Raw genomic sequence first — 12,340 nt, 5'->3', positions numbered from 1 at the left:
ATAAAAAATACCTTTATGCTCCGTAACTTGTCCAACATTGTGTCAAAGGATGTTATTAAGGTTGCCTATCATAGTCTGGTCGAGTCACATCTGAGATACTGTGTATTGATCTGGGGTAACTGTTCTAGTAGGGAAAGTATTTTCAGATTGCAAAGAAGAGCAGCTAGATTAGTTGCTGGTTTAAACTACAGGGATGATTACGTAGACGCCTTCAAAAAACTTAAAATCCTAACATTTCCCTCTATTTATATTTATGAATGTCTTGTTTATGCACATAATAATAACAGGGATCTTCCGAAGTTTGGTGATACCCATGATTATTACACACGATATAGAAACAACATAAAATCTAAGTATATGCGATCAGAAAAATCCAAGAATGCACCAATTTCATTTCTCATAAACTTTTTAATAAGATACCTGAAGACGTGAAGAGGCTCAGTCTCAAAAAGTATAAGCAAACTGTCGGTGAATTTTTGCGGCAGCATGCGTTCTTCATAGTCGTATCACTTTATTGAGTAATGCATTTATATTTTATATTCTGACATTGATGAGCAATGCTCTATACCATTTCATAGTTATTACTTTATTGAGTAATGACTTTATATTTTGACAATGATACTCTGTATCATTTAAGAATTGTATAACTTTATTAAGTTATTTCTACTATTTTTATATTCTGACAATGATGAGAAATGATTTATGCCATTTCGAAGTTGTATTTTTTATTGAATCCTGTGACGTGTGCAATACAATGAATTTTTGTAAAGGAGCATCAATAAATTATCTATCTATCTATCTATATCTAACTATCCTTCTCGTTACGCCTATGATTCTTGCCTTCTGCATCCCAAAAATCTTCTTTTTGTTCTGTATTGTTGTATTGGATGGAAGACAGGGAATAAGCTGTCCATATGGAATGCCGTGTTTTTGTTTTGGTGTTCTTGAGGATCGAAAGTACAATATGGAACATTCTTCTATATGCAACATAATAATAACTACTACATTGGTGGAATATGATGAAATGACATGGAAAACGAGAAAAAACACACAAAAAACACCAAAAAGACAAGTTCTAAATAGATTTCCCGTATGGAACTCATCTGAAACTGAAGATATTTTTTTTGCAGAACTAAGTACTATTATTTAATTTACTTAACCTATTGAAAACATTTTCAGTAATTCATATTTCTTTTTTCACAAAAAATTTGCGTTGCTACTGTCACACTGACACAGTATTTTCAAAACAACATACTGCCATCAGTTGTAAAATCGGTAGAGTTGCAAATTGGTTCAAAACTGCACTAACTGATATTTTTTTTCGATGTTTTCCACACTGAGATCATGAGATGTTCGCTCTTCAAAATCAGGCAGCAATCGAACAAACTTTTGGTTCAAACCACTACCCTATCTATCTTACTAGAATGATATTGTGAATGTTATCAATCGGACTAGATATAATAATAATAACTGATCTTTATTGATAACAAGTTATCAAAGGGCAATCGACCGAGGTCCTTCAGCCCTTGGAATAAATATTTTCTCCGAACCCTCCATTTCATAAAGGTTGGGTAGGAGGTAAGGTAAAAAGGCATAGAAGCTGTTTGGGATTGCCAAATATATTCTCGAACTCTAATTATAATTCGATCTGTTCATGTTTGATTGAAAACAAATTTCATCTTTGAAGTATGATGATAAAACGATAAAACAGAAAATTACTAAATATGCTCTCAAATTCAAAAATGTCCCAAATATACATTAGCATATATAGTTATGCCAATATATATTCATCCACAGCCTAATTATATCATACAAAGTTTGTCAATAAATTCTGCTTTATTTATCCATCTCATGGAAATAACTCCAAATACATACACTATATCCCTAAAGTATGGAACAAGTTCATTTTCAGCTAAACAGACCATTTTAAGAAATAATCCTGAAACACGTCAATTTTTTCATTTGAATTTTCCGTATTTTAAAATAATAATCTAATATACAGGGTGAATTACTTTCGAGTAATGACGTCACCGTCATTCTTTTTAAATGTAACACCCCCATTTTGTCTCAATTTTCCGATTATTCTAGCTGAGCTGATTCCAAAAATGTATCACATGTTGATTCCAATTGGTACAGGGTGGACAAAAATACAATAGTTTTGTGTGTGCTCATAAAGAACGCGTGACATTCCTTATAAGTTAAATTAACAATATTATCAAAAATACTTATTTTCTAGCAGCAATTGGAAATACAAAAACCAAAACAGGACAAGCTGCCACGAAAAACTACAAACAGTGGCAGGGGGCCTCAAATATGGAGTTTTTACGATATTTTTTGAGGGGTTTGCTCACACAGAATCTAACATTCACGACACAGGAGATACAAATGATACTGATGAAGTAATAATAATAAATAATGATATTAAAAAATAATTTGATGGAAACGAGGAAGAAAATGAAAAGTTAGAAAATTCAGATGAATTGACAGAAGCTGCAGTTGCATCTTGTTTAACGCAATCATTAAACGTTCTTCTGGATCAATCGCTTTACTATAATTTGTTTCTTGTTTACAAATTTTTTCTTCTATCAACTGAGGCATGAGAGTATGATACTATCCATAGAGAAGTTGCTCCTTGTTAATAGCATGTGTTCATATTTATATTTTTTGGTTTCTACAATAAAATAATTATCGAAAACAGTCATTTTGAGGAAGCAAATTCAAATCATTATCTTGGGGAAATAATAATATCTCTAATGAGTAATTGATCGCAAACCTTTCAATTTCCTCCTCTTCTGCAAGCCCTAAAAGCAGTAGAGCTTCTCCCGAAGAACTGTCACTTTCATACATAATTTTAGATGCCTACGTTTAATCTTGTCTTATTATTATCGCGTTGGTGTGCATGCTATACAATCTGCCCGCTGCCGCAAATAACGCATCACTCCCGTTCCCGCTCCCGCAGTCCCGCTTCGGTCTGTTCGTACCTTAAATCTCTAACATCCTATATTGTACTTCTTGAATACGTTTTCAGTTTCTTGAAGGTAGAATAGATTCTTAACGGCGTGACCGTCATTACTGGTAACAGCCACAAATTCCACCCCCTAGCTAAGCTGGTATCCTCAATGAATCAAAAAATATATGATCAGAGCTCGATAAATACTTCCCTCATCAATTTTTGGGTTTTCAATTCCAGATGATAAACATTCATATCTTTCGGAAGCAATATACGTCAACAATGAAATTCGATTTTCCAATAACTAATTGGTTTTCACCTCGGTTTTCAACCAATGTTTACGGACGGCAGAGAGAAATTGAAATTTCTGGTGTTCCTTTATTTGTGTACTTCAAGTCTTCCAAGCTTTCATCTGAAATAATGGATATCTCTTCGAAACAGTTAGATTATTTAGGATCCAAAAAAGTTAATCGATGTACTGGGAACAGCTCATTCGTTCGAATTTTGAAGAACGCTTAGTCAATACTCATTTTTCGTTCATAAAATCATAAATGAAATATGCTTCTATTTCATCCTTCAGTATTATTTTGGCAATTATAAACGTTTCAGCTATTTCAAAGGTACATACAGCAGTCTAGTGAAAAATCATCTACCTGAAAATATTCAATCGAATGATGTCGCTTTTTTGTTCTCTATGTAAAGGTGCATAATTCAGTCCACGTCACTTTTGAAATGTGTCAAGCTTCTACGGAGATATTAAAGTGAACTGCAAGATGTTGAATTAAAAATTCATGTCTTGAATTCGAGCAATATACTCAGCTACTCATCTTTTCACGAATTCTATATTTCTGCTCTGATTGCATTTGCATCTTATATGCTTATGTTTTGTTTTATTATTTTCGATAATACATTTTTCCAATAATCAAAAGGAATATAATATTCAAACACCTGTGAAATTTTCACAGTGTACATTTTGGAATTTGTAAAATACAAAATCCGTATAATCACATTCTGCTATCGAGAGCTTTCCTCAAAAGTGTAAGGCTCGTTTCACATCAACACGACACGACACCGGTATTCAATTCATGTGGTTAACGCACCTTATGAATCTATTAGCCTACTCCGAACAGTAAAAGACCAAAATAAGAATTTTTATGGAAAAGTACGAATGAATTAGAAATCTCAAATAATCATAAAATTTATATATACAGAGAATAATAGTGAATATTTCCCTCCTGTCAAAAATTCTATGTATATGGAGAACAATTATCGAAAATTACAGCGATAATTGCATTGTAGGAAGCGAAACAGCACTGCGATAATCGTTCTGTTCATAGATGCATACTTTCTATGCAACTTACACAGTTCGAATCTATGGCAATTCCGTTCTACATCAGTTTGACAAGTTTTAACAATTTATTCGGGAAATATTCCCCCGAATTAGTTCATATTAAGATGCATAGAATACCTGGTGTGTCTACTTATACCTGTAAAACTTTCAGACAAAACGGGAGATTTTTCGAATTTATACCTACTTGATTTCGAGGGATCGCGGGCTTTTCAGATGGCGCATACATCGTTTACATTTGACATTTCCCTCAATTCTCGACTCTTGTGAACCAAGGGCGTAGATCTTTTTTTTCTTGGGAAGGGATAATCGAATAAAAAATTTTTACAACTTTTATTCATATCTTAGAAAAACAAGTTTGATAATGAAGTTTGAACCAAATTACTCGAAATAATGTTTGTTGTTACTAATTCGGTTGTTCTTACCTTGTTCTCAAATTAGAGTTACGAAGGAAAATGAGAAATTACTTGGATAATTATGAGAAAAAAAAGTTTCATGAATATGAGCCCACAAAGGCTTTGCTTTCAATATAGGTACAGGTTGTTTCTAGTGTGTCGTACAGTTTATCAAATATTTATTGATCTTCGCTACAGATTAGGTGAATAAATACCAAAACTTATAATTAATGCATTCATTAGAGCTTACTAGCTGGATCTTTATAATAATTTGGATTTTCCTGAGGATTACTAGAGATTTTTCTCGAAATCGATAGCAGATACGACAAAACTATAACAAACCAAAAAGTGTAGTACTGGACCAGAGTTTTTTTTCTACATTTTTCTAAACTAATAGTCATTCACCAAAATATAGTTTTGGAGGAAGGAAGCAGGCATCCTTCCAGAAAATATATCACCCTGTAGATTTGCATTCAAAATTAGCATATCACATAGTGAAAACTTTAAACTGGAATATCTATGGCCAATTCATATTAAATATCTTGTGAAGGGAAGGTTATACGAGAAAATAACTTGAACTTCAACACATGTATCTCAAAACAAAATGTTTGGGGACTCATGTTATAGGACTTTTTTCCTTAAAATGATCCGGAAATCTGTCATTTTCATTTGTATCTCCAATTTAGGAGCACCGTGTAATTACCCCCAGTATCCCCCTATTTCTACGCTCTTGTCGTGAACTTTGAGTATAGAACAATAATATTTTATATTCTATGGTCTGTCATTATATTCCATTCATTTGAGTAAAAATTCGATATGAACTGATTGTAATTTATTGTGAATGTTTGCAGTGTCTAAAATCAGTATTCCCATTTTAAACGGCACCAGGCAGATGCGGTAATTCGAAAAATTTTAAAGAGCGCCACCTTACAGCACTCTGGTGAAGCAGACCACCAAAGCAACAGGTGGGTCTCTCAAAAAGTCTGAAACAAAATCGAATCAGTAAACACACCAGGTATTCTATGCATCTTAGTTTATATCTACATAAATGATATTGACATTCAATTTGAATAATTAGTTCAAGTTTTTTTCCTTTTATTTTGTTGATGAGATAGTAATAGGCCGTATTCAAACCTTCAATGTGTGTTCTCCTGTAAATGGATTTTTCATCTTGTTTTATGAAAATCATTTCATGAAGTAAGCGTTTCTTCAAAATTTTCTGGTGTCCCAATATTTTTATTGAATCGATGTTAAAATCAAAAGAATGGAGTGTATTTGACACATGTTCAGCTAGAGCGGTGTTGTTCTCCTTTTTCTTTTTTAGAGGGTTGAGTATGTTGGGGGATTCTCTCTTATGTTCAGAGATTCTGTCTTTAAGATACCGACCTATTTGTCCTATATATGTAGACTGACAAGCCCTGCAACAAATCTTGTAGATAACATTACTCAACAATTATTTTTGAGTTGTACTCTTCAACCTTGAGAAAAGCTTTGTGTTAGTGTTATCAGATCGAAAAGCTATGTCGACACCAAGCGATGAAATAGTTCTTCTGATCTGCTCAGATAATAATATTGGGACACCAGAAAATTTTAAAGAAACGCTTACTACATGAAATGATCTCAATAAAACAAGATGAAAAATCCATTAACAGGAGAACAGACATTGAAGGTTTGAATACGGCCTATTACTATCTCATCAACAAAATAAAAGGAAAAATAACTTGAACTAATTATTCAAATTGAATGTCAATGTCATCTATGTAGATATAAACATTAGTCATTATTTACTTATAGCATATGTAGTATCGGAGTGGTCTGTTCCCGTTTTATCAGTTTTTCGTTTTAAATTCTAATTTGATGGTGTCCAAAAGTGATATTTATTTCATATATTTTCATGATTCTGACAAAAAAACCGCAAAATAGACTGTGAGTAATTGGTTTCCCCTTTTTAATGTAAAATCATCAAGTACCTGTAAGCTGAGCTGAATTATTTTCAATGTTTCTCTCACTATTTGTTTTTAAAAATATCCTTTTTGCATTGCACTGTTCAGATATTCATGTAATTATTTATTCCATTGTAATGTCCCATTGTATATTCCAACATAGTTTATTTATTAGTGTTTTAAAAAATCTTGTAATTTATTATAGAGCCCTGAAGAAGATTTTAGAATAAAGTCGAAACATGTCGGCAATGGTCTGAGAGGTGGTTTTTGTTCCAACAACCTGACCTTCAACCCTGTCAAGAAAATAGTTCATCATTAAAAAAGGTCTCAAACCAATAACTCATTATGGAATCTATGTCACTTTGACAAGTTAACAGTTTATTCGAGAAATATTCCCCCGAATTACTCTCGTGTATCAAAATGACCGGATAATTTCGCATTCCAGCGTGTTTTCTTTGAAAAACTGCATTCGGTCATTTTCATTTTTGGAGAAAGAGCCCTCCACCTTCGGTGTCGGGGTCTTTCTCCAGAAATGAAAAATGAACTCATGTAATATTCGAAAGAAATTGCACACGTGCATCAAAATTACCGATAATTTTGCATGACAGCTTCTTGTCATAAAAACTGCATGAGTTCATGACCGAATGCAGTTTTTCAAAGAAAACAGGGTGGAATGCGAAATTATCCGGTCTTTTTGATGCACGAGTGTAATAAGGAGGAATATCTCCCTAATAAACTGTTAACTTGTCAAACTGACATAGATTCCATAGATGCCATAGATTCGAACTGTGTAAGATTCATAGAAACTATGCATCTATGAACAGAACAATTATCGCAGTGCTATTTCGCTTCCTACAATGCAATTATCGTAAGTAATTGCACAAGTGCATCAAAATTACCGATAATTTTGCATGACAGCGTGTTGTCATAAAAACTGCATGAGTTCATTTTCATTTTTGGAGAAAGAGCCCGACACCGAAGGTGGAGGGCTCTTTCTCCAAAAATGAAAATGACCGAATGCAGTTTTTCAAAGAAAACACGCTGGAATGCGAAATTATCCGGTCATTTTGATGCAAGAGTGTAATTCGGGGGAATATTTCCCGAATAAACTGTTACATCACTGTCAAACTGATGTAGAATGGAATTGCCATAGATTCGAACTGTGTAAGATGCATAGAAACTATGCATCTATGAACAGGACAATTATCGCAGTGCAGTTTCGCTTCCTACAATGCAATTATCGCTGTAATTTTCGATAATTGTTCTCCAGATACATAGAATTTCTGACAGGAGGGAAATATTCGCTGTTATTTTCGATAATTGCATTCCATATACATAGAATTTTTGACAGGAGGGAAATATTCAAGGTAATTGGCGATTATTTGGATTTTTTTGGAAGAGTCGATTGGTTGATCTACCGAAACGGCAGCTTTTGGGTTTGTTGAAAATTTTTCTGAAAGTTCAGATAAAGGCTTATTTGTGTCAAGGGTAGTTTTCGATCTCTTACGCGCCTTTGATGTACTTGATTTTTCATTTATAATAAATAAATGCTTCGATGTTTTTTCCTTGACTCCTTCTTATAAAGTTTATAAACTGATTGAAGAGTATAATATCTACTGTATAAATCGAGATTATCAGGGCCGGTTATTGAGATATCATAATAAAAGTAAATTCTGACATTTTGAAATTTCTTTTTTTCCCACCTCAATTCGAATATTATCTAAAAATGTTACAGAAATTTTTTATTCGACAGTTAATCATTCTCAATTTGACGTAATCAGATTTCGTATCCAACGTTTCGTACTCTCTGGGCCACCCTCAACCTCATTTTTTTCAGTACGGACCTGCATATTTCATGACACTTTTCGAAATACCTTTTAACGCTGAATTCAACGATATATCATACAATGTCATTGATTTTCAGGTGATTTTACCCCTTATCCGAATTTACTGGTGTTCAAAAACAAGTATATCAACGATATCAATGTTCTGACCCAAATTCAATTGAACCCAGAAAAAAAAATCGAGAACTGTGGCCAATGAATGGAATTTATCAAGCACTGCTGTTAATAAAATAGTCAAGAGAAGCGAATACAATGATGTTAAATTTGAATACCAAGCCTTGCAAAAATTATAAGTTAATGATCTCAAAATAAAGATCGATTCTGTTATTTGCTTCAACGGAACAAATGACAAATCCAACAATAGCGATTCCTCGCGAGAAGATTGAGAATGTATTGGAAGGTATTCAAGGAGACGAAACAAGCAAATGTAATAGAAGTATGGGTTCCACTTAGAACATTAATAAGTATAATAATATAATAACCACTAACAACGTTTATGTTTAAATAAAACAAATTGTGAAACGTATACTCAAGTGTCTTATTCATGTTATTTTATTAATATTGTAATTATGTTTCTAGTGATAAACGAAGAATCAAGTTCGATACTCAATTGAGCCTAATAATTCGAGAGCTGATGGGATCAATGAGGTATAATGTGTATCGACACATTTTTTGACCTCCTTTAATTTTTTTTTTAGCTTCTGAAACACTTCTCGACGAGGACGAGGATTGGTTTTTTTATTGGGTTTATGAATTACATAATCTCCAATATTCAGAAGGGTTACAAAAATAGTTATTACAAATGTTCATTATTCTCCTTTTATAGCAATTTCGCAGAAAAACTATATATACCTATAGTTGCTATTTGCTACACCAACATTTTCAGGCCATTGGAGGCTATTGGTATACTTCTTCCAATATTACTTGAAGACTTGAAGTAGTCCATAAAAACCTTTGGCCAGATGGCCCTTTGATCCGATACCATTGATCATAAACCATGTACCCACGCTTTTTAAACCATAGAGTTGAACAAAATATTAATGCATATGTATTGAATTCTGATGCCGATTGTTTCAGATAATTTGTGAATTGAATAGCTTTTGTTGTCACATCGTTTATGCTACTTTACTATTCTACTGTGTTTTAATTTGATTGTTGTGTATTTTCGACCTGTAATTTACTAACAAGGCATCATCAATGATGATGAAATGATCGTTGCAAAAAATTTCAAAATAAGCCTTAAAAATCTCAATGATCTAATCATAATCGAAGTCACGTTTTCCATCAGTTCAATCAAACTTCGTATCCTAAAATGTATCGGTATCTTAGAAACTTGTTATCGACGTCAACGTTTAATGTATTTTATATTTTATGCCCGATTATAAACCTATTTATTTCTCTGAAAATGAGCAATGATCTACGGTGCGAATTTAGTGTAATCCCCTTGATTGGAAAACTTCGTTGACTCAAGCCGAAGCCGCAGATTTGATTTAACGATAACGTTAAATTGGATACTTAGGGCATCATGGACTTTTTTCCATCAGGATTGATATTAAATGAACACAAAATGGCCTATAACCTGACTCATTTATCGGTACCATCTGCCAGGAAATTAGGGTTAGGTTTGGTTCAAGAAATGAAGTATCGATTAAATCAAAATTGAATATCATCGTACAACCTTACGTATTTTCGAGATCCAAGAAGACTTCTCAGTTCATCTTGATACATCAGAAATACAGTCGGGTAATATCATAATTGTTAAGAACTTAGAAAAAAGTTAGGCTTGTTGACTCTCTTAAATAATTGGACGCCTCTGATTCGAATTATCTGTTGGCTCGATTAGCATTTTTCAATATATTACAAATTCTTTCATCCAGTATTATTACTTAGTGTTTTTAATGATAATGTGAATTATTTATATAATATGTGAATTCTTTAATAACCATATCGAAAATTTTGAACTTAATGCTTGGAGTTAGAGTTACCTAATTTCATAAATATTAAAAATTGCTGGGAGAATATCGATCAACATGTAAGATGTTTGAAGTAAAAAAAAATCATAACACCTGGAATGTGATGGCAAAATAATAAGTATCTATTGAGAATGATATACTGTTATACAGTATCACGCTACAACCTGATTTGGTCTGGAAGATATAGTTCGATCTGATTTCGTTAAGGTGAAAAACTTGTTTAATTTCAATTGCCTTACCTTGAACTTGATTTAGAGAAAATATGATCCAGTCTCATCATATATTTTCGAAGTTCCTCTGATCAGAGAGCAGGACTTCGAAATACCACAGACCACCTCAATAAACTATTTTGTTGTAATAATTCATAGGCAAAAGAGATGGAAGGAACATTAAGAATATTCAATACAAAAACTAAAAGGACTTATGTACAAATTTAAATAGATGAAACGGTATGTAGATATTGTAGATTAGGTATTTGAAAATGATTGGTTCATGGTTCAGTCTCAGATGAACTATGGGATTTTGGGATAAGGATAACTTTATGAATGTCATATAATGTATCTAACTACAGTGCAAAAATGGATATTGAGGATTATATATGGAAAACCCATCAGATTTTCGAGGGAACAACTATACTAAATTTCGAATATTTTTGATGTTCGTTTACTGTTTGTGCACAAAATAATTAATAATATTTATATTATTATATTATATTATATTATATTATATTATATAAGGTGTGTGAATAAGTCTTTCCCGTTTTTTTTCAAATTTTGAGCCTTTATTGTGAAAAAATGGTTACAAATGAATTATTGAAAGTATTGGCCATCGCTAGCTACAACTTTTCCCCATCTTTCTGGCAACATACGAATCCCGTTACGAAAAAATTCGACCGGTTTGGCCTCTATCCAGTCATCCACCCATTTTTTGGCTTCCTCGTAGGAATGGAAGTGCTGGTCAGCCAGGCCATGCGTCATCGATCTGAAGAGATGGTAATCAGACGGAGCAATGTCTGGACTATACGGCGGGTGGGGTAGGACTTCCCATTTGAGCGTTTCTAAGTATGTTTTCACCGGCTGTGCAACATGTGGGCGAGCATTGTCATGTTGCAAAATAACTTTGTCGTGCCTGTCGGAGTATTGTGGCCGTTTTTCTCGCAGTGCGCGGCTCAAACGCATCAATTGTCGTCGATAGACCTCGCCTGTGATCCTTTCATTCGGTTTCAGAAGCTCATAGTAAACCACACCTAGCTGGTCCCACCATATACAGAGCATGAGCTTGGCGCCATGAATATTTGGCTTGGCCGTCGATGATGATGCATGGCCGGGTAGTCCCCATGATTTTCTTCGCTTCTGATTATCGTAACGGATCCACTTTTCATCGCCAGTCACGATACGATGCAGAAAACCCTTTCTTTTATGTCGCTGAAGCAGCTGTTCGCAAGTGAAAAAACGCCGTTCGACGTCTCTCAGCTTCAGTTCGTACGGCACCCAATTTCCTTGCTTTTGGATCATTCCCATGGCTTTCAAACGCTTGGAAATGGTTGTTCGGTCAACTCCCAATGCTTCAGCAAGTTCTTCTTGCGTTTGACACGAATCTTCATCAAGCAAAGTCGCCAATTCTTGATCTTCAAAGATTTGCGGCCGCCCGGAACGCTCCTTGTCTTCCACGTCGAAATCGCCACTTTTGAAGAGTCGAAACCATCCGCGAACACTTGAATCATCGACACAACCTTCTCCATAAGCTTCCTGAAGCAACCGATGCGCCTCGGCAGCAGATTTCTTCAAATTGAACCAATAAAGTGAAACTTCCCGCAAATGACGTCGACTCGGCTCAAATTTCGACATTTTCACGATTTCAAAAATTTATGATGCGAAAAAATTTCAA

Source organism: Harmonia axyridis, chromosome 4, assembly GCF_914767665.1.
Source record: "Harmonia axyridis chromosome 4, icHarAxyr1.1, whole genome shotgun sequence".
Classification (NCBI taxonomy): Eukaryota; Metazoa; Arthropoda; class Insecta; order Coleoptera; family Coccinellidae; genus Harmonia; species Harmonia axyridis.
Note: the sequence above shows the minus strand (reverse complement) of the source record.